Genomic DNA, 22,806 nt, shown 5'->3' with positions numbered 1-22,806 from the left:
GCTTCAATCCCTCTTCCTCTTTTCCCTCTTCTCCTCATCCTCTTCCCCTGCTCCCTCCCTCTCTCTATCTGCAGTCTCTCACTCAGATCTACATATCTTCAGCAGTAATTGACATTTTCCATTTGCCAGCCTCTTTCCCTATCGGCTGCCAGCCAGCGTCACCAAGGCAACTGCGATAGGCCCCTGTGCTTGGCAAGAGTGAAACACTGGGAGGAGGAGGAGGAGGGGGGGGGGGGTATAGGTCTGCCTCTGCACTGGCTTCTCCTCTCCCCTGGCACACACACACGCACCCCCACACACGCACACACTCCTTTGACCTGACAGGACCCTCGGCAGCCCGCAAATGGGATAATTATTAAGCAAAAGAAAAATCATGAAGGTGGCGTCCAATAAAGGCATTTAAGCTAATTTAAGGAATTAATGAGCATTTTATGATACCCCAGGGCAGAAAGGGTTGGCGAGAATGGCCATGTGCTCTATGTACACATATATAATCCCCCAGTATGTTTTGTCCATATGGATTATGATATAAAGAGCTGTTAAATATAATCGGCATTTCATGTCTTTGTTGGAAACATAAGAGCAGTGTAGCTGGTTGATGTGTGCATGTGTGCGTTCGGATGGACAGATGGTCCGATCTTTTGATTGGTCTGTGCCTCCGTTTTTTTTCCAATCTCCTCTTCGTCTTTTTTCTCTCAGTTCTCACTTTATCTCACTTTTTCTCCCAGATATGTAAAGTGTCTGATTGAGTTCATTTGTGACTTTAATTACCCGAGTGAGTCTGAAAGGCAACTTTGTTTGCCAAATAACGAGGCAACGCTTCAGTCTGCTTCCCTCCAGCCACATTCCAGCTTCAGTCATTTTGAACCAAAGCACATGATACATGGGCATCATTCTAAAGACATTAAGATGAACAACTCTCACTTACCAGGATTTCTTCTGTACTCACTTTATTCATGAGATTCGGCTGTAGTGTCTGCTTGCCTTTTTCTGTCGCCAATTGCATGCTACTGGAAATGGAAATGCTTAATATTACCGTTTGCCTGGGTGGATGTTGGCAAATGAGATAAAAGAAAAGAAAATGAAACTATAACATGGTTGACAAAGGAACAAAAGTAGAGTCAAAGGTTTGCCTTAATTGATGACAAAAATGTCCCTTTATAACACAACCAAAAACCCTGCCCTTCCTGTCTCTTATTCTAATGATCTGCCAGCCATTAATGCCAGACAGTTTTCCAAAATCTGCACTGAATGTGCAGACAACCCAGAAGAAAGATGAAGCTCAATGTCAGCAGTGCGGGATAAAAACGTGCTATTGTACATTTGTGTTTTTGTGTGAAAGAATGTGCTGTCATCTCACCGCGTGTCCTGGGGCCGAGTAATGAGAGAGTATCGTCGAGAGATCTGTCACCGTTCTCTGTCGTTCAATACTTTTCCTTTTCTTTTACTCATTGTTTTATTTTTCTTTCTCCGGTTATTCTCGGTTCATGTGGCGTCTTTCAAGATGGGTTTTGTTTTTTTAAGTGTAATAATCTTTCTTTAAATTGTGCACAGGTTTAAGTTCACTCGAGATCAATCTTAAGGTTACAAATAAATGTTCACATTTCATCGAAATAAAAAGAAGAAGCTCGTAATCGTGGACATATTATGAGAACTGTGTTTACTGTGTTTCAATATGGCGCCCACCCATGGAAGTTGCAGTGTGAACGCCAAAACGCATGAAAAAGCTTTCATCTCTTCCTGGTTTGATTCCGCATTGTCTGGCCCACCATTACTGGCGTTTCAGCACTATTTAGTACATATTGTCTCTGTAAAGGTAACCCATGGAAAAAATGCTTTTGCACTGCATAGCTTCTTGTAGTACCACTACTGAGCTATCGCTATCGCTCCAACAGACTTGTTAAGTTGCGAGACATTTCAGTTGTCGATTGACGGGATGGTACAACCACCTATTGAATCCAAATTCATTGTAGTTACATAACAAGATGTAAGCAAGAACTGTTGATTGAAAGCTGATCCAAATCACTGCAATGGCAGGTGTTACGTATATGCATTGCAATACAAATGCAATACAAAAATAACAAGCTGGTCTCAGCACCCGTGTTTGTAGGATGCTGTGAAAGGAGGCTTATTGCGTGCTCCATTTATTAATAAATTCAATAAATGGCTGAAATGGCTTTAGTTTCAGGGTCCTGGTTTAATGGTATAGTGCATGTGCATGCTTGTCTGTGCACAGACGAGCATTGTTTAGGCGCGCGCACACACACACCAGGAAAAGACATAATTACGGCTGGCTCGTGGGCCGTAAGTGGTCATGGCGCTTGGTTGTACGCCTCTGGATTTATGTAACTCGGCGCGCAATTACGTGACTAACACGAATAGTTCACTTATAAAAGCACGAGTCACATGTCGAGGGATTATACAAAGAAGGACAATTTGATTTTAGATTCTTTAGAAACAGGAGGTCTTAAAAATCTTCAGTTGAGCATATTTATTATATATCAGCCAAATCAAATTGTTTACAGGATATTCAAATGTTTGTATTACTTCATTTCTTCCTTTACAGGGCTTGTACAAAGGCTATAAAGTAGTCCATGAATATGATATATGACTTTACAGACAATTAAGATCCCTCCTCAGCATTGTGGAGGTTGGTTTATGGCTTTTGGCCGGTTACCCCTACAGTCTATGGGTTACACTCATTGTCTTTTTGATTCTTCACAGTTCATTTTGTTTGTACGCTCTATGGCGCTTTGGACAAACAATGCAACATTGAGCATAAACACCTCGTACATGCTCGAAGCTTGCGCGCCATCTGCGGAGGCTATAGCGCTATACTGTGCCAAGCGTGAGCATCAACAAAGCTTCAGGAGGTCAGCAAAAGGCTGAGCTTGGCTATTAGCAGCATTTTCTCTCCATCGCTGAAATGTTTTGCCGATATTTGTAGCTCGCTAGTGCGTCTTTTATCATCTCAAATAAATGCAATGTTGATTCTGGCACCCAACAACACAGCAAGATGTCTTTCCTTTGTTTTGAATCAAGCTAACGCTGTGACATAATCATGACGTCGGCTGAAAGGGTCAACGTTGTTGTTGATTGCAAAATAAGATGATTCATGTGCAGAGACATAAAAAACAGCCCTCATGTCTGAATCATAGAAATGTTCCATTGCAACCTCTGTAGCAGGCTAACTTCAGCATAAACTGAGTTCTTGCAGTTTTGCAGTGACGACCAAACGAGCAGTGGAGTTGCTGAGAGGCGTGTTTTGTGCATTATTGCCTTGCTGCTGGAGAGGATTTTGAGGATGATGAGACAAGGGACAGACAAAAGGTAAATGCCGGGTTAATGTGGTCCGTAGGCTAGACAACAATCTGCATTTCCTTTTGACCTGTAGTCAAATAACCGTGTCAAACAGATCAACGTTCACTCTCCTCTATCTCTATGGTCTGAACAACGATAGTGTCCGGACCATTACGGGGACTTGGATTCTAAGACTTAACTTTGACTTTTAAACATCTCTGACACACACACACACACACACGAGTCTTGATTGTCCATATCCATTGTAGTGAGAAGCTGCTATGGGTTCTCCTGCCTCTCACACACGCAGTCCTTATCAGACTCATCTCACACAGTGTGCCTTGCCATTAAAAATGCATCAATTTGCTCACTGTGGAATGCAATCCCACAAATAGGCCGTTGGCATGGCGAGGGCAAAGCTCCGAATTACTTTCTCTTCTCCCATTCTGTGTAATAAGAAGCTCTGTCAGTTTTTACTTGCATCTGTGGGGCACTGAGAAAAAGGCTCCTTCCAGGTAAATTGCTCCATTACTCTCTTTGTCTGTGTGCCTGTTTTCACGCACTCCCTTTCTCATCTCTCTCCTGCTCCCCCACGTCAAGGCCTAGTCTTTCTTCCTTAATGAGCCACAGAATATTTCAATTAAAGTGTCACCTGTCAGTCAGACAGCTCCAGGTGATGTTTTGTACTGTTGAGCCAACATCAGAGAACTCAAACTGCCAGCGGAATTGATTTCAATCATCCTCGCCCGTGCGCGGCTGAACCCGGGGACTGAGACAATCCCCCAGCCTCCACGGATACACGCATCTCCCACAGCCTCCTGTCTTACCTCCTCCACCACCACCACCACCACCCATCTCACTTGTCTCCTCACTTTAATTAGCGCCGGATTAAATTAAAAGCTATATGTTGGCGTTAATTGATTTATCATGAGACAGGGTCTATAATTACCGGTTCTCAATGGAGAGATCTACTCTGTGACGCTAGAGGCTTCCCTCATTTCATTGTCTGGCACTGTGCGTGTGTGTGTGTGTGTGTGTGTGAGTGTGTGAGTGAGTCCTCATTTACATGTTTGCGGTGTTTGTGTGTGATCACCGCCATAAGCATTGTTTGAGCCAGTCAGAGGTTAGCGTGCAGGCACCACTGGATGAGCGAGGGAATAAAAGATGATGCAAATGGATGTCGTCTCGCCATAATGAAACACAATTACAGCTTTATTAGAAGATGTAATTGCTTTGTTAGAGCATCCCAATTTGTCGTTGTTGTGCGCCGTTTACTTCTGCCATTACACAATGCACACGCTCATCCACACTTGACCTGCCTGTGTAATACGTGACACCACCCCCTTCAGTTATTATTCCGCAAGCACGGCGAGTTGTCTTTATTGTTTTTATAGAGAGAAGTGGGCTTTCACCGGTGACGGGTGGTTTGTTGTGAAGTACAAAGAGGGAGCCTGAAGGCTTCGGCTGTATCGCTGGCAATTGGTATTCTGTGGCGCAACACGCGCATCGCACACACTGAAATGTGCAAGACACCTCCTGTAGCACACTGCTATCAGCGTGGATACACGCAATTTAAATGCACTTTAAACGCATACAAGCACGCAGGCCGCCACAAAACTATAATGCACACTTTTTTTATTTCTTTTTTTCTCCATCTCTCTCTTCCCAAACTCGTCTCACCGTGGCTCATCTAAACGGGGGGAGACAATGAACCTGCCTCGCTTCAGCGTTTTCTTTCGCCTCCCATTCTTACTTCCAGTCCACCGTATGCATCCTAATCAGGGACCAGCAGAAGGCCGAGTGCTGCATGTCTGTCAGTTGTAACACCACGCGTCGGCAGACTGGCTGGCATCGGGCCTGGAGGTGTGAAATGAGCCCACTGGGGGCTGTAGTCTGGCTTGAGCACGAGTCAAACAGCTCTGGACATCATGAGTGAGGGAGAGAGTTGGGTAGGGGGGGGGCGAAAAAAAGAAACGGACGATATAAAAGATTGTGAGTGAGAGGAGAGAGAACAAAGGAAGGAGAAAGTAAAAAAAGAAAGAAAAAAATAGATAGAGGCCAACTCATCTGGAGAATGAGGGAGGGAGGAAGATGGATAGAGAGAGGGGATGAGGGGTGGAGAGACATGGCTCATCTGCTGCTGCTTTCTGGCCGCTGCAAGATTGCAGGATTTCCTAGATCAGCCAACTGTAGAAGTGAATTTTTCCACCACTTGTCTCCCCGCACTCCCCCCCCCCCGTCTTCCGCCACCTCTCTCTCGTGCACTTCCTCCCTCTCCCTCATCTTCTCTGTCCCTCACGTCTCCTCCCTGTGACTGAGCAACGGATTATATTCCTATTTCCTTTCCAATGCTGTTGTGACGTCAGATAATACTCTCTTATCCTCCGTCTGTGGTACCTGTCTGTCTTCTTAGGGTCTCCATCAATCTATTCCCTGTTTTTACAGTTCAAGCCTTTTGTAAATTGAAGGCTTGTTAATAGATATGTTGTAAAATACATGTAACGTGGGGGTGAGTTAGATGGTCTGTTCTGTGGTTGGTTGATCCTTCTGCCCATCAAATACTTTGGGACAGATGACAATAACCAGAATGACTGGAAGTTTGATCGCGGACAAGTATTTAGTTTACCTCCACTTTTTCACAAATGTATTTCTTTGGCAAACACATTTCTGACTTTTTTGTGCGTTTTTTTTTCCAGGTTTAATGTGTTTATTGTTTTGTCGTAATATGTTTGTGTTTTTCATACGAATGGACAACATCAGGTGTTACAAAACAAACTGCAAACTTGGATATGCAGGTCTGTAAGATACTGGCATTAAAACAAGGATCTCTCCAAAAATACCGAGAATTCAGCAGCTTTAATTTCATCCAGTGTCCATACATAAATACATACATACAACTCTATCATAAGCTGGCATACTGATCACAACCCTATTGGTTCCAAACACATGAAATATGGATGTGTCTGGGACGAGGGCCTCTCGGCGGTTACATGTTTCTGCATCCATATTGAGCTGCCATCCTGCGTGAAATCCATCAGCTCAGCTCCATTAGAGGGCACCGCCTGGGTAATAAAAGTCCCTCCAAAACTCTCTCCCCCCTTTTTCCTCTGAGAGCATGTGCTTCAGACAAGAATGACAATAATCGGGTCTCTCTCTCTCTCTCTCTCTCTCTGGATGTTGAAGTCGCCTGTACAAAGAACTGTCTGTAAATTCCTGCAGGTTGTACCGTGCGTTTTTGGGGAAAGTATCGTCTTCTGCTTTTGACACGTTTGATTTAGGAACAGCAGATCACGGCTCAGCATCAAGGGGCCTTTAACCCTAAAGCCAATGGCAGGAGCATTGCTAATACCCAACATGTTTTGAAACCAGAGGGCCCATGAGCAAAGTATGCAAACTCCACAAGCAAAGGCCCCATTCACATTTGATCCTCGGACCTTCCTTCTGCGAGGTGATAATGCTGCTTCTCTCCCTATGACACCCAATAGAACTGTATATGTTGGTAATGACATAAAAAAAACAACAATCTCGCTTTAAATTTCATGACAAATGCTATTATTATCTGTCCCCATAATGGGATGTTCTCCAAGGGCCTGCTGGGTAAAGCTGTAAGCTAGCGATAAGTGGTTAGCCTCAGCCATTCCATATCTGGGGAACTGTCAGAAACCAAAGCCAGCTCCCCATCTAGATTACAGTTTGCCAGCCAGCCTCCATCCATCTCTCTCTCTCGTCCTCCTGACGGATTGACAGACGATTAGGCCTGCTTCCACTGCCCCATACTGCGCTAAGTGACCGATGATTAATTGCACATTATTAACTTAACAGAGATTGTTCTCCAGATACGTAGGCGTCGATAATGTCTGATTCCTCTTTAATGGGCCACTTCTGACAGTGTTCATAATGTGCCATTTTCCCCTGATCCCTCCCTAATGTATTCCCGCTTTGTGAAAATTTCACTCATTTAGGGGGGGAGGGAATGGGCCAAAGGGAGCGGCGGATCGGGAGTGGGATGATTCTCCCATCGGCTAGTTAGCTCACGGGCACACGGGGGGGGGGACGCCTTTGGGGGATGAGGAGCAAAAGAAGCAAAGTTTGTTCACGTGTGAAGTCCCCATCCTGGGCTTTTTTCGCAGGAAGAAGATAAACAGAGTTCAGTTACCCTTTAGGTATACAGCATACAATCTCACCAGATATTTGAGAGGTATTTGTAGGTAATTAATGCATCACATTGCCCATTTTTGTTCTCTTGTTTATTGCTATACCTGGATGGGGGCTTTTATGCTGTTCATGACTCGGAGTGAAGCAGAACAGGAGAGAACTGCGTCTGTCATTTAAATGTCCAGCACACTCTTAATTAAAATCAAATTGAAACCATGTCCCTTTTAATATAATGCATACTAATGGTATCTGTTGAGCAGTTGCTGTGTGCTGGTACTTGCATTTTTGAAGAAAAAAAACCTGCTGGCACTTGTGTGTATTTCACAACTTGTCGGATTCTTTCTCACCTTCTCAGTGACCAACCTTCCTCTCTCACATCTCCAATCTCAGCCCAACCACCTGTGTCTCCAAATTGATGTGCTCGCTGCTGTCACACACACACACACACACACACACACACACACACACACACACACACACACACACACACACACACACACACACACACACACACACACACACATTTGAGTTCCCATCTGTCCACCACTAGCTCTCTAATCCTACTTCTCTCTCTGTCAGGTGTGTTTGTGTGTCTCTGTGGGTCTGCCTGCGGATTTTGGTGTGTCTGTGTGTGACGTGAAAGGCAGCAGGGCTTATCAAAGGTGACGTCCACACGGCCCCAGCCCGCACTGCAGCGGGACTTTAAACAATCTGTTACTAAAAAGGGAAAACCCTCACTGCCTGCCCACCTGTGTAAATCCCACTGCTTTCCCCAATTAACACCAGGCAGGAAACTCACCGTTCTGTGTGCAGTCTGCTGCTGTTTACAGTAGAGAAGAGTGGGAGAGCCGGGAAACATATTGCTCAGTTGTATAGCAACTGTGGTACAATATGCTGGAGCTGACGTTTATGGTGTTTAGATAGCCATAGCCACAGCAGGCGGTGATGGTAATAAGGCTGTGTTGACATGAGCCCAGGTGGGAACATGTCGGCGTTGCGTCGCACTTCTATTGTTGGGTAATTAATGCTTAATTAGGAAGCTTGCTTCAATCAGCGGCAGGGTCGTTAAGAGAGGTGTCGCACGCGCCATAAACAAATGTTACCTTTACGAATGCAAATCGAGCTGCTGTTTTTTTTTTCTCCCTCTGCCCTCCTTTTGTCCTTGCGCCGCCAAGCGTAAGGAGCGAGGCATCCATCTTGAGCTGGATGTGGGTGCTAAAGGATTGAACGGGGACACAAGGTTTCTTCTCTCTGTCGCGGCTGCTGCTGGGTTACTTATTTTGTCTCTTTGTCTCTCTTCTTTTCGTTTTTTTTCTTCACAACGCAGCTCCGATCTGGTTTACTATGTGCTCTGGGTTGTTATTTGGAGATGGATCTCCCATGCCTCTGTGCTGTCACACTCCAACCTATGGATGGAGAGGCTGGGAGGGGCGAGGAGTGAGGGATGGGGGTGGAGGTGTGGGGGGGGGTACAGTCATTGGAGAAAGGGTTGTGTGTGTGCGTGTGTGTCTGTGTAGAGGGGGGGGGGGTAAAGCTTAGTTGGGGGAGGAGAGCCAGGGAGAAGAGGAGAGCGTGCAGCGTGCAGCTGGAAGAGGCAGAGATGAGCGGAGGCGTGAAATTGGCAATGCACCGTCCATAAACCCACAGCCCCCTCTCAATCTCAGCCTAGTGCCTGCTTGCCCCCTCCGGTCCGTTCCACCGAGGAAGGGACCACGCTCCATGTGTACGTGAGTGTGTGTGTGTGTGTGTGTGTGTGTGTCTGTACCCCAGTAAGCCAGATATGACACATCTGCTTTCTATGCCCAAGTGATACATTCTCTTGCTCCCTCCCATTGCACGTCCGTCTTCATTGACATGCACACACACACACACCCACACACATCACCTCCAACCTGCCTGCCTGCCCCTCCTATAGAGTGGTCATAACTCACCTTAATTGTATTTCGTAGGTGGTGCTCAGACGTAGAGTGCATGGTGAAATGTAGCTGGGACGGTGAGAGAGCAGTAATGGGAGTGAGGGCAGGACGCTGGAAGGAGGGAAACGACCGACCTACTGGCCCCTGAAAATACACATTATGCATTTAGGGTGGACACACACACACACACACTCACATAAACACGCACAGTGTAAGGGTGGCACATGTACAAAAACACAGTATGGGAAAGTCTGCACTCTCGCAAAGTCAAACGCACACACATGGAGCATTTGCCCATTTTACGTATATCTGCATAAATTATTAGTTGTGCGTGAATGAACTTGTGTACCTCTTCTCCTTTATACCTGTGCTATTTCTGTATGCTGGGGACCTTGAGACGTCCCAGTCTTGGCCGCACAATCAAAATACTGCACCTCGCATGTATTCATACTGCGTTTGTCTGCACACGCGGGCACTCCCACCTTTTTCCTCACAGCCAGCCTTGTTAATCAGTGTCATAGTAAATCAGAGGCTTGGGGTGTGAGGTTGGGTGGCATAATACGCTCATCTGGCCAGTGACAAGGATTTCTCTGTTGACTGGTCTCAGGTAATTAAAGCAGCAGCCACAACTGTGCTGGTCCATGTCCCAGTGAGTCCTCCATTGTCACTCCATTAGCAGCTAACCTGGACAACCTGCACTTGGGTTGACGTGCGCCGAAGAAAGTCAGTATGACGCTAATCAACTTCGTTGGGGAGGAACTGTTCTGTGGTATTTAACTGGACATGTCCAAGGGAGGAGGATGAGAAACAAGAAGAAGTCCTCCTCATGAAACACCTCAATGAGAGCAGATTGATGCAAAGGCAGAATACTTGAACTGTCCGTCGTCCCGTTTGTTGAGGTAAACAAATTGTACATGCATAGTGTTGTTTGTTTCGCTTTCATCGAAACAGAGTTAAGCCATTAAGTCCCGCCCACACCGGAGGGGGAAACCATCCATTGACTTTTTATTGTGTGAAGGTGCCTCCTTGTCTAAAAGCTGCTGTGTGGTGGGATGCACACCGACAAGGTAAAGATCCCAGAACTTAGCTCCTTTAAACCAATTCATTCCTTGTTTGTAAATAAAAAAAGTTGAAACATTTGCAAAAAACTATTAAATCTAAAAGAGACACAAAAACTCAGGAACACAATGATATCACAGCTTAAGGCCTGCATACAAATACAACTAATGAATGAACTGACAATAAAGTTGTGCAGGGATGCTGTATTGTTGTAGGCCAACAGGAAGTTAGCGTCACACTGGTTCCTTCCACAAAAATCCAATGCGATTTTTGGAAACAAATTTCCCCTTGCGGGATGAACAAAGTATATATCTATTTATCTATCTGTCTTAATTATAAGTTGGATTATTGCATCACAATACCAACGGCAACAAACTACTTTGTGTTTGTTAAATCATTTGGGGAAATATGCTTATTGCCCCCACAATCGCAGTGGCAGCGCATACCGCTTACGTAACTACTTCCGTTCTTACCTTTCACAATAAAAGCCCGAGACATAAATGATGCATTAATGCTTACCAGGGGAACATTAGTTAATTCAGAGCACTTAGCTAAACAAAATACTTTACAATATGTAATTATTACAAAAAATGATGTCTGTATTTACAATGCATGGTTCACCAACTGACTGTTAATCTGGCATGTTTTAATTGTGTGACAGCAGTGATTTATTTAACTGCATAGTGAGCAGGGAGTGGTGAATGAGTGATTTTCGATGCAACCCAAGTCTTTAGCTACAGTTCAATTGTTTCAGCGAACTTCAAGCAAATACTGAAATCTTCCTGAAATGTTCAATTTGTGCCATGTGTCTCGATCAAAGAAATCTGAGGGCATATCAAAAGTTAGAAAACTTGCATGCAGGCTATGTATATATATGGTTATAAATGTACGTATATGCAGTCTAATATGCATGACTATAATGAAGGCAGTTAAAAGGGCATACTTTAGATTTGTCTTCCCCCTATTTCCCCGTCACTAATGGGGGGGGGGGGGGGGGGGGGGCTTCCATCAGACAAGGTCCAGTAATGAGAAGCCAATTGACTTTCCACTGCAGCCTTCAGCCGCCACAAAGAAAAAGAACAAACCTCTCCACTGTTATCTCTTGTTCCACCCTCTTTCATCCCTCCCTCGATGGTCAAAAGGAGGAATGTAATTTCAGCCAGGTCCTACTTCACACCTTCAATTTGTCTTTTTGCTGCTCACACCCGCGCCCACCCTCCTTGCCTGCCCCTCCCTTCTTCATTGCCTCCCCCTCCTTCCCTTTGCATGTCTCCCTCTCTCCATCCATCTTTCTGGCTGTCACTCTCTCTCTCTCTCTCTCTCTCTCTCCCAGTGCAAGGTGATGGAGGCGGGTGTGTGTGGGTCTCAGAGAGCACACCTCAGGGATTATACAGCCCGCTCGCATGAAAGATTCATGATGCTCGGGATTGTGTGTGTGTGTGTGTGTGTGTACGTGTATCCCTCATGCTCAGGCACTGACTGGAAAAAGGGAACAGAGAGAGACAGAGAGAAAAGGAACGAGGGTGGGGGGGGAGTACAGAGTGTGAGACAATTTGACAAATTGACAAATTGACAGTGCACAGCAGGGCTAACTCTAGGCTGCGATTATACTGGCTTATATTTTTCACTTTCAGACGCCATCTTGGTTTGGCCCAGAAATAACCAATTGCAAACGTTTGGAACACAAGTTTCTGAATGTTTAAAACAAACTGAAGCCTTGGCGTTTTGGAGATAAATGGTCTTGAGGTGATTTGGAAATTTGGAAATCATTCTAAATTGACAGGCGTGTGCCCGCTATTCGCTATCAGCATACTGCCGCGCACCCATTTCTCTAAAGAAAGACGTCGTCCTCAAGGTTTTTCATGGAGAAAGTGGTTAAGTTGTTGTAAAAGACAAACGTGGCCCCTAAAGCAAAAAACAACAAAAAACTGAAGAAATCGAGACAATAGTGTCCGAGGTAGAGGACAGAAAGCACGCTTTTTCCAAAGTGCCTCCACAGGAGCGATGATGAGAAAAAATAAGAGGCTTGTGCTGCAATAACCGAGGCGGTGAATGTTGTGTCCCCTGAGATAAGCACTGTGGCTCAAATAAAAAAGAAAGACTTTGATATTAAAGTTTTGGGGAAAAAAAGGAATGACACACCAAAAGAACAAGAAGGAGACAGGTGGCTGAGAAGGACAAGGACGATCTGATTTGTCAGCCCCGAGATAATTGGACAAAAATTCATAAGTGGGCTATGGCCAAGAAATAAGGGTGAAAGTGATGACATCAAGCAAGGACTTTCACCCAGAAACTAATTCATTTCATAACTGTATTTGGGCTGCACCGAATAAAAACCGGGTTTTTATCCAACGAAATAATCTGCTTCAATCCATATTTGGGGGCGTTAATCCTTTCAAATACATCATTTTTACTGCGGTGAAAAAGCTGGATGAATTCCAAAAAACCTCAATATGTGCTTTGACATTATGCATTTTAATTGACAATAATAGTTTTTTAATATTGTCGACATAAAGACAGTCAGGCGGGCCTATATGTGCACACGCGTGGTTTAAGGCAATTCTAAATTTGTTTGCAGAGTAAGAACAAATTCATGTTCGGAATTATGAATGGCAGATTTGTGTGTTTAAGTTTAAGTGTGTGAATGAGGCTCATTTGAAATTCCAAAAGCTATTTGTTGCAGTTTGGTGGCCATATTCATTTCCTGCACCATGAACAAATCATTCTGTCAACAGCGCTGTTGATCGAACAGAATCATTTTCTTACCAATTTAACATGTGAATTCATAAAAAGTCATTCAAAAGCATAAATCCTTTACATAGCCGAATGATTTCCTTAAATATTTCCCCCCCCCCGCAGTGATCATGACAGGATCAAAGCTGATGCTGGGTACTCACACACACATTTGAATCTGTAAAACTGTGAAACAAGACACGACCCCATTTACACGGTCCAACCAAAGGTCCCATGTCAGTTCCCAGTTCCACAGAATAGAGTGGACTCGTGAAAAACCTCCCTAATATGTATTTTTACAGGACTGCGACAATGCCGTTGCCATGCTGTGCAAACACACAAGTAAACCAACCGGTGTAAATCCAACCTCGAGTTGCTTTCCAAAGAACGAAGTGAACTCAGACCAAAAATAGCACCGGGACCAAAACTGCAAGAGGCTGCGTTGGTGCGTGGGCGTATCGCTGCAGGTGCTGGTGAGATGAGATACCAATTCAGGAGTTCCGTTTGAGTGATGCGGCCGTGAGTTTGAGCGCTAATCAGACACGGGAACGCCACACAGCGGTTTATGATGCTATGAATCGGCACCCCCACTGTGCCAACTCACCGCCGACATCAATGAGGGGGGCTGTGTGTGTGTGCTTTGAAATGCAGTTATGTTTGTCTGGACACGGCTTAGAGATACACAACACAACGACTCTGTTTATCTGTTTGTCTATCCCTCTCTCTCTGTAACTAGCACTCTTGTGCCGTCAGTTACCGTTCATGAACCCGTTCCTGTTCCTGTGCGCTGTGCAGCTCGCCTCGGACAGATGTGAGCCTTTAATTGTTGGCGATGTGCAGGAGATGTCAACACAAAAGCACAGCCGGTGTGATGCTACAGCAAACATAATACCGTCTCAACTAAATGGTTTGTAGTTCGGAAAGGTTGTTGGTCATCAATACACAACTCGATTTAGTGAGGTTGGCACACTTCAACCCCCCCCCCCCCCTCCCTTTCTCTCTCGCTCTCTCTCCCTCTCTGTCTGTATTTAACTCCCTTCTCATCAGATCCATGCCAGGAAAGACCGGCTGGCACAAGACTTTGCTGCGAGCTTGCTCAGCCAGAGGAAGTGTGTCATTGCCAAGTATCTATTGGTGTAGGACAACTCCATTCATGTGCCTTCACCTTGGCTGTCTGTCTGCGAACAAAGGGAGAGGAGTGGGAGGAGGAGGAGGAGGAGGAGGAGGAGCGGTGGCGGTTGTGGTTGTGGTTGTGCGCGTGTTTGTCATGTGTTTATCCAAACCTCGCTGGGTGCTCGAAAAGCCCCTCGCAGGCCTGTTACCCCCCTTTCTCTCTCCAGCATCTTCAAACACATTACATTATTGCCGCTTTTGATTGCATTTCAGATTAGAGAGCGCTGGTGGGAAGAGAGCAGAAGAGTCAGATAGACAGGGATAGAGAGAGAGAGAGAAAGAGAGAGAGAGAAGTGATGGCCGAGGGAGAGGGATGGATGAGGATGAGAGATATAGAACCCTAGGGAAGAGAGGGAAGGGCAGACCAAGGGGAGACATTTGCGGCGGATGAGAGAGAGAGAGACAGAGAGAAGAGGGGAAACGGAAAAGAAAGAAGAAGAAAAAAGCAGAGAGGAAGAGCCTCTGGGGGAGCGTATTATACCCCCCCCCCCTCCGGTGCAGCAGAGAATGGGAGAGGCTGAGTACCCACTATTCCAGTGACCTTGGAGGTCAGTCGGAGGAAAGCAGAATTAATCAAACTGACGCCCAGGCTGAGGCGGATGATAGCAGCAATGCTCACAACAACTCCCCCCCCACCTTCACCCACACCAAACACTCACCCACCCACCCATCAACACCAGCAAACCCTCTGCCACATTTATTTGCATTCTTCGTCTACCCGCTTAAATGTTTCGTCTCTCAGTTGTCTCGCTTTTCACACATCACCCTCTTCCCTTTTTATTTCTCATTCTTTCCGCCTCTCTTTTTTATCCCATCATCCATCTCCCTCCTCCCCTCTTCTTTCGCGTGCCCTGAACCCTCTCCGGATCTCCGGCTACAAACAGTGAATTAACCCATCTCCACCCTGTGTTAATGCACTTCTAAATATCAGCCAGTGCCTGTGGATATGCCACCAACGTTTACATTGGATGTGGGATTGAGTCAGTTGCCTCCCGGCCACTAGCAGACGCGTATAGCTGTCGATTCGGCTCGTTTTGCTCTCTGAGTTTGTGCATATTTTTGCGAAAATGGCTGATGGGGAGGCAGATTGTCATGTTTGTCTGAATGCATGTAATGAATGCGCAGAGACATGTGAAAAAAAAAATGCAGGGCCAGACCTAAGATATTGATGGCATTCATATGGCCTTTATCGTGCCCTTTTTTCTAATGTCAAACACGCATGTAAATGCAGAAGCAATCATTACTTTCACAGCATTGCACAGTTTTGACCTTGAGTCGGATGTAAGTATAGAAGTAACTCATTTTGAAACTTCTTATTAAAACAATTGCTGAAAATAAATCCCATTCATATACAGATGAGGATCCATATATACAGACACGATAGGACTTCCTCGGCCCCAAATATAGAGCTTTAACCCGCCACCCTCCCCACTGTTCAATGCCAGCCAGCCAGCCAGTGAAAAATACAGTCTACAAGCAAGTACATGTGGTACTTCTGTGTGTCAGTCAATACAAACCAATCAATACACCCAGGGCCTCTACTGAATCAGGTGTGTGAGAGGGAGAGAGAGAGAGAGAGAGAGTGTGTGTGTGTGTGTGTGTGGGTTGGGGGGTTGTTAAAAGAGGCCCGGTTAATCTGTGACTGCTCGTCTGCGCTGATGACAGTATTGATCTGGTGAAGAGCATCTGTAGGTCAGGATATGTGGTCTCTGTTTGGACCGCCTTGATCTTAATGCACCTGTCTGTCCTTTCACTGCCGGTATACAGCAGCATATGCGACTTCATTTCGAATAGAAACATCAAGTGTGACAGCGGAGGGCCCGTGAAGAGCAAACGGACAGAAAAATGAATCTCTGGCTTTGGGTTTTAGAGTTCAAAGCTCAGGTGAAACAATGTGTGAGCGATGGGCCAGTAGAAGGATTCATGCGCGGCATTATTATAAGCAGCTGCTTCTGTAGCAAGCAGAGGACCGAGGCCAAACGGTGGTTCCTGCGTTTTTTTTGATTGACACTTCCACTACCTTCACTCTCTGTGGGTCATTATCATCATTTCAGAATGATGAAACAGAAACTAGGCTTGTTAGCACTTAATTATTCATTTGAATCCATAAAGGCAATCAATTAAGCTTAAGTGTGCAATAAATCTGATTAACCAGTCAGTTCCCAAAACACCATAAAATCCACGCAGGTCTTATACCCTGGTAATGAGTTTGCAAGTGGGGAGGGGGAAGGGGGCTAATAAGTGTGGGTGCTCACCCACAAACACACACACACACACATACAAACCACTATTGTGTTTTTCTTTTTTTTCAGGTGATAATTTGACGTATTAGCATTTGGGGATGAAAGATAAGCAGGGCTTAATGTATGCTAATATTAAAGTCTGCAGCCTGCAACAAAATAAAGCAAGGTCATCAGGAAAAAGGCGCAGCTGTAATTAATAGATGAATTCATTACAAAAACAATGACTCAGTTGAAAAAAAAACACTCATTAACAAGATAAGGGGTCTGAAATGAAAACAGGAACGTTAATGTGTTGACAATGAGAGTGACTGCGTTCAACCTTGGGATGCTGTGAATGCAGTGTGTCTGCCGGCCTCTTTTTTTCCCCCAGCCACCGCTGTATCATTCCTCATTGTTCTCTGACACACTCGCTCGCTGACTCTCTGCCTCCCTCCCTCTCTTTCCAGCCTCCTTCTATCCCTCCCTCCCTCCCTCGCTGGCCTTTTACCTGCTCGCTCGCCTCGGGGGAAATTACCACAGCTCTGAAACGCTGTCCTATACTGCACTGCAACGCCCCGCTCGGCCCTGCCTCCCTCCACCGCACACACAAATGGACACACGTACAAACTGTGGACATGTGCTCGCTGTTTCTTCTCACTATTGTCCTCCCCCCCCCCCCCCCCCGCAATATATTATCTACAACGGAGGCCCAGCAGTATGGAGGATTAGAAGCATCTTGTTGCCAAGGTCTGCTCCTCATTTGTATGCAAGACTCTAAAAGTGCGTCCGTGTTTGTATGCACACGCACGCATGTGTGTTTTAGTGCAGTGTGCATTCATTTCCCGAATGGCTTTTATGTGTCAGACCTCTTCTGTTCAGGGTAATTCACTCTTTATTCTTAATGCATGTTAATAAAAAGGATCCCTTCGCCTCTCAAGGACTACCATGCCTTCAGCTACTTGCACTTTGTCCTCATCTCTCGATGCAACGCTACAGACCTTGGAGATGAGCAGCTTGATGTTTAATTCCACACGATTAAACATCAAGCATTTGGATAGGGGCTTTGTATTGGGGAGTAAGGCCAAGAAAGCGCTAAAAATTCATTTGATGATCCCATAAATTCTGCTCGTCTGTCATAAACTATGGAATCTATTTTGACTGCTGAAGCAAAAAAGATAAAAAAAAATACAGCCTGTTGGGATTATTTTTATGTAATTCATCTGATGACTCGTCATCCTTTTATGAATCTGTGTGATTGTTAATGATTCTGGATAGACTTGCTTTCATTAATGCATTTAATATATACATTAAATATGCATGTAGCCACGTAGCACACACGTGTGCGAGTGTGTCTTCGCGACGTGAGACTGAAGCCAGTGTGTATAGCTTTGCACAAAAATCTGCGGTTTCCGTGTGTGCACATGCGTTCTTGTGTGAATGTGTGCACGTGTGAGTGCGTGTCAGTCTGGCAGACTCCGGCGGCAGGCGTTTGAAATGAAAACCTTATGCGTAACGCGGCTCATGATTGGACTGGATTTAAAACAAAAGGCAGAGGAGCGCACTGAAAGGAGCAAAGGAAAAAAAAGGAGAGAGGAGAAAGGGAGGATGGCGAGAGCAAGAAGAGGAGGAGGAGAAGTGTATTGTCTGAGAGGGGAAGGAGTGAGCGATTACCTCTGCTGCAGTCCTACGGCTTGTGTCTGGGCTGCTTCCGATCAGAATGTCAGAGCGGACCTTTCCCATTGGCCCGCTTCTGTCAGCAGGCTGCTTAAATGTGAAAGCAATTGGGGAAATTGGTCAAAGAAACATCTCAGAATAAGCCGTGAAGAGCCGGAGAGTGGATGTGTAGAAGGAAGCGTACACACACACACACACACACCAACATTAACACGCACACAGGCACCTGAGGAGCCTTTTGATGGCTAAGATCATGTCAAACCACGTACCGTTTCAAGTCTCAGCTGTCCTTTTTCCATCTTCATCTTTGATAACTCATGCGAGACCATGAAGGAGAGTTTAAGCTACGAGTAAATGAAGGTACTTTAGCTCGCAAATCACTGGACTGATGCTTCAAGTATATGGCACATTCGCTCGAGACCCACATGGAACACAATTAATTTAGGTGGCATGAATGAACAGCAAATATCTGCATTCAATTTAATAGTCTGTGATCTGCATCAGGCGTTTCTGAAGGCATTCCCCTCTCCTCTCACCTCTTTTAACCCTGAGTATGGAACATCTGCTTTCTCCATTCAGTCGGAGCTTGCTATTTCAATAGCTCTGGGCATCTTGCCTTGAAAAGGAGAGAGAGAGAGAGAGAGAAAAACAAGTTGTGAGCGGGGCCCCTGGCTTTCTCATTAGTAGTCTCTCCCAGTTGATGTATAGTAGCCCAGAGCTTTGCTGAGAGAGTTCTCACTGGTCAGACTTCCCCTTTGTGGACTGCAGCCTTGACCCCACCTCACTGTGTGTGGGTGTGTGTGTGTGAGAGAGAGAGTGTGTGTTTGTCTGTGCACAGAGCCGACATTTCCATAAGAAAAGAGCGCAGAGAATGGACAGGGGCCACACATTTTCTTTCTCCGACACGGCTGCAGACGCGGTTCAGGGGGTGCGAGGGCGACCTCATCCATCATGTTGTGAACAGCCTGGAATGATCGCCACATGTTTCTGGGCATCATGTGATCCAGAGATTCTTGACAAAGGTCATCTTGGGTAGAGAAAACGTGGCGTGGGCCCTTTAAGAGACATTTGAGTCTGCTCAGTAAAGGACACGATGTAAAACTGCTTGTAGACTTTTTAAAAACTATTTCTGTGTCTCTTTTGCACTATATTGGTCGTGAATTATGGTGTCTTATTTCTATACTGGATAGTATTTTGTGTCACTAGGAGAAAGTGTTGAAGTAACTATTTGTAGGTATACTTTCTTTCCCTGAAACATCATCCTCCCAAAATCCATAGCAGGATTATGAATAAATCACGTTTGTTTCTTTTTTGAAGCTCACAGTATTCGCTGCATGCTTTCAGCCACTACATTGGAAATAAGAGCCGCCTGTCTGCTCATCCTCTGTGGACTGCTGTGGAGGTCTGGCAAGCGGAGGAGGGCGGGCCGGAGGGCGGCGGGCGGAGTCAGCGTCCTCCGTTTTGGTTGGTCGTGAGTGACGTATCTGGAGGCACTTCCTGGTCTGCGTGCTCCCTGGGAGGAGGAGAGCGAGACTGCGGTGTTGTTAGTTTGAACAAAATGGCTGCGAGACCACTGTCAACGAGAGCTCACTGAACGCCTACCATGACCGTCCGCTCCGCTGTCTGGATCCACACAGAATGTATTTCCCTGGAGTCGTTTCTCACTTTGCATTCGCGGTGGCCAGCCCGTCGCTAGTCGTCCAGCCGGCGACCTAAACAACAACAACAAAACATTTATTTTGCACTTTAAAACAAGTTGACTGGCTGACGGCCGTCGGCTCGCTCTTTTACGCCGATAACCGCCTGATTTTTCTCCGCTTTTGCAAAACCTCGCAGCGAGTTCCAGCGTCAAGCAGCTGACGCGCTATTTCGCTGCTTTTGAAAGTCATTTTTATTCGTGTTTTGGGTTTTTCGTTGTTGTTGTCAGTGGCGTTTCCTTCGCATCCCCGCCCCCTCCCCCCATTATAGCGTGACGTTTTAACGAACTGTTTTTCGACGATTTTTCTGTGTTGGTTTTGGTCAAAGCGTGAATTACCGTACCTGCTGTGTGTGTGTGTGGCTGAGTAGCCGCTGTTTACCTCGCTATCTTGTCACCAGTCGGCTTATCTTGCCAAGTCCGACTTTAACTGCGACTGAATCTCTGCTCCATCTCTTCACGGGTAACTTGAGAAAGACATTGGAGAATGCTTTTCTGCATATTTTTTTTTTCCTGCCATGAACCAACTCTACACTGAAAGCTGCCAAAACTGTGGTTTAAACGCAAGGTAAGTGTCCAATTCATAGCTTTTCTCTCGTGCGATAACTTGATGAATGCCACTAATCGGTGCTTTTTTTTATTTATTTTTTAAAACGTGTTCATAAGCTAGTTGCAATGTCTCATAAATAACGCTAATCAAACTAATGTCATATCGCGACATTGGTTTGCAGAGCATTGGCTAACCCGCGGCTCTATGATGCAGCCTGTCTCCGTTACAACCACTTACGACGTTAACACTACAGCAATCAATGTCAAGTGTCGCGTAATTAAAACACCCATTAACACCGACCTGGGGTTATTTGTGGTGTCACCGATAAGCGATTTCTTCACAATATTCGGGTTGTATATCCCCCCAGGAAGTAGCATGGGGCTCACTGTGTGTGGATATGAGACAGTCTGATTCAAGGTGTTTTTGAGAGGAGTCCCCTGTCAAAAAAAAGAGAAGAGGAACAGTGCTTTTATGTTTGATCGATGAGAAAAGACTGATTTGATCCGTGGTATTCTCCCATGTGCTGCTTTTGGGACATTCGTTATGGTCCATGACTGAAATGTTTATTTGAACGTTGGTAACTTTTCTGTTATATCACAGCTCTTTCGTGATTGGCCGAGTGGACAGGGAACACACTCGGCACATGTGAGCGTGTGATATGATGGTTTCTCCAACCGACTGAGAGAATTGCATTGCCCCCTCCCATGTCGCTATAGTAATCAGGTTAAAGGTAATGGTGATTGGCTTTAATCACACACGGTTATCTATAGCGTGATCGTTACTGTGTTATGACAGCAGGACATCTCGTAGAGGCTGCAGTGTTTCCTCAGTGTGACACATTTTCACCCGATCGTTCCGATATCACTCCTCTTCAGTCTTTGGTTCATTCTGTAGCGTTATCGCGTCCTGCATCTTGCACACTACATTCCACTATACTAATTCCAAGTAATATTAAACATAACTCTTCTGTCTTCCCCCCCCCCCAACTTGGTGAGAAAGTCGGAGATACTGATTGAACTGTCTCCTTCCATTGCATCCCCCCCCCCCCCTTCCTGCATCATGCCCTCAGGCACTGGAGTATAGCTTTTAATATCTCCTCTGCATGTCTTAATTGAAGTACATAATTTCCTGTTCATTTGCAGTCTGCTCAGCAGACTGTTGGGGCATTTATTTGAGCGTAGGGGTACATTCACATGTGTGGATGCAGTCGTGCCTGCTCGTGTACATGTCTTGGAATGTATAGTCGCAAGTGTTGCGTGTTTGTGTCTGAATCGGCCAACGAATGCGCACGTGGAATGTTCTTTTTGCCATGGGAGCGCACGGCCATTTAGGTCAAGCTCACAGACAACCGCAGTTGGTGAATGCCCTGCAGTTGCTCAGGTTGTGAGCCGCCTCATGCATACCCTAAAGTACCCAGCTGACTCCCAGACACACACACATACAGAGCCCTGTTCTTACCCAGGGTCGGGGGTCCTCCTCCCTGCCATGTACATGCCCATCTGTCCAAAAGTCTGAAGAGCACGCAGTAAGGGGGTGGCCATGAAAAGATGTTGCAGGGGCCCCTCTGCGTAAAATGAGTGAATAGGGAGAAAAGAGAGATTTAAAGCCTGGTAAGAGGAAGGAGGGAGTCTGCTAGTTTTCTGAAATACCACACAGTCAGACTCACCCCTTCCCAGATGTGACTGCTTTAGCACCATAGCTACCACTGCAGCCACAGCAGGTGGCTTATCTGGACGGCACCAGGTCAAATACAGTGTTTGTGTGTGTGTGTGTGTGTGTGTGTGTGTGTATAGGCCTTAGGTCACTGGCACTTGGAGGCACGACATGTTGCGTTTTGCAATGAAGATTTTTGAACCTTCTTTCAAATGTTTTGTCTACAGAGCAGTATGGAAGGTTTTGGTTCTGAGGGGAATGCATAAATTACCCACCGGGAGAACATGGGTAGCGCTGATGGAGGGCATGGAATGTCTATGAACGCACGCCAACATCTGCAAATCCACGCACAGAAATTGCACAGAGCTCTATAAATTATATCCATCTATAATTGGTTCTTTCTCAGTGCATCAAGACTCAAAATGAGAAATGCAGTCTCTCGCTGGGGCCCAGACTCCATGAATTACATTACTACTTGTGCCATTTTGGCAGGGAAAAACCCATAACCCACGGTGGCTCTGGATCCAACCAGGCTGTAGGCTGTTGGCATCCAGACATTGTTTTGATTAGAGTGTATTATTACAAAGCCACGAGGACAAACCCTCCATCCCCAGCTCCTTGTCACAGAGGAGGCGGGGTCGTTTGTTTGAAGGGAAACTGAAAGCCGGCCCGTCT

General features: G+C 45.7%; 1 protein-coding gene across 3 annotated transcripts in view; it reads left to right on the top strand.

Annotated features, from left to right (window-relative positions):
* The first annotated feature begins 19,893 nt into the window (after nt 1–19,893).
* The window catches only part of tnrc6c2 (trinucleotide repeat containing adaptor 6C2), a 41,163-nt gene continuing 38,250 nt past the window's right edge, over nt 19,894–22,806 (top strand). For all 3 annotated transcript variants that reach the window (XM_079278968.1, XM_079278967.1, XM_079278966.1), the window contains exon 1: nt 19,894–20,496. The gene's annotated coding sequence lies outside the window, so the exon portion shown is untranslated. The remainder of the gene's footprint in view (nt 20,497–22,806) is intronic.

The sequence above is a fragment of the Melanostigma gelatinosum genome (genome assembly GCF_949748355.1).
Source record: "Melanostigma gelatinosum genome assembly, chromosome: 11".
NCBI classification, from domain to species: domain Eukaryota; kingdom Metazoa; phylum Chordata; class Actinopteri; order Perciformes; family Zoarcidae; genus Melanostigma; species Melanostigma gelatinosum.
This window is presented reverse-complemented; position numbering and strand designations above follow the sequence as displayed.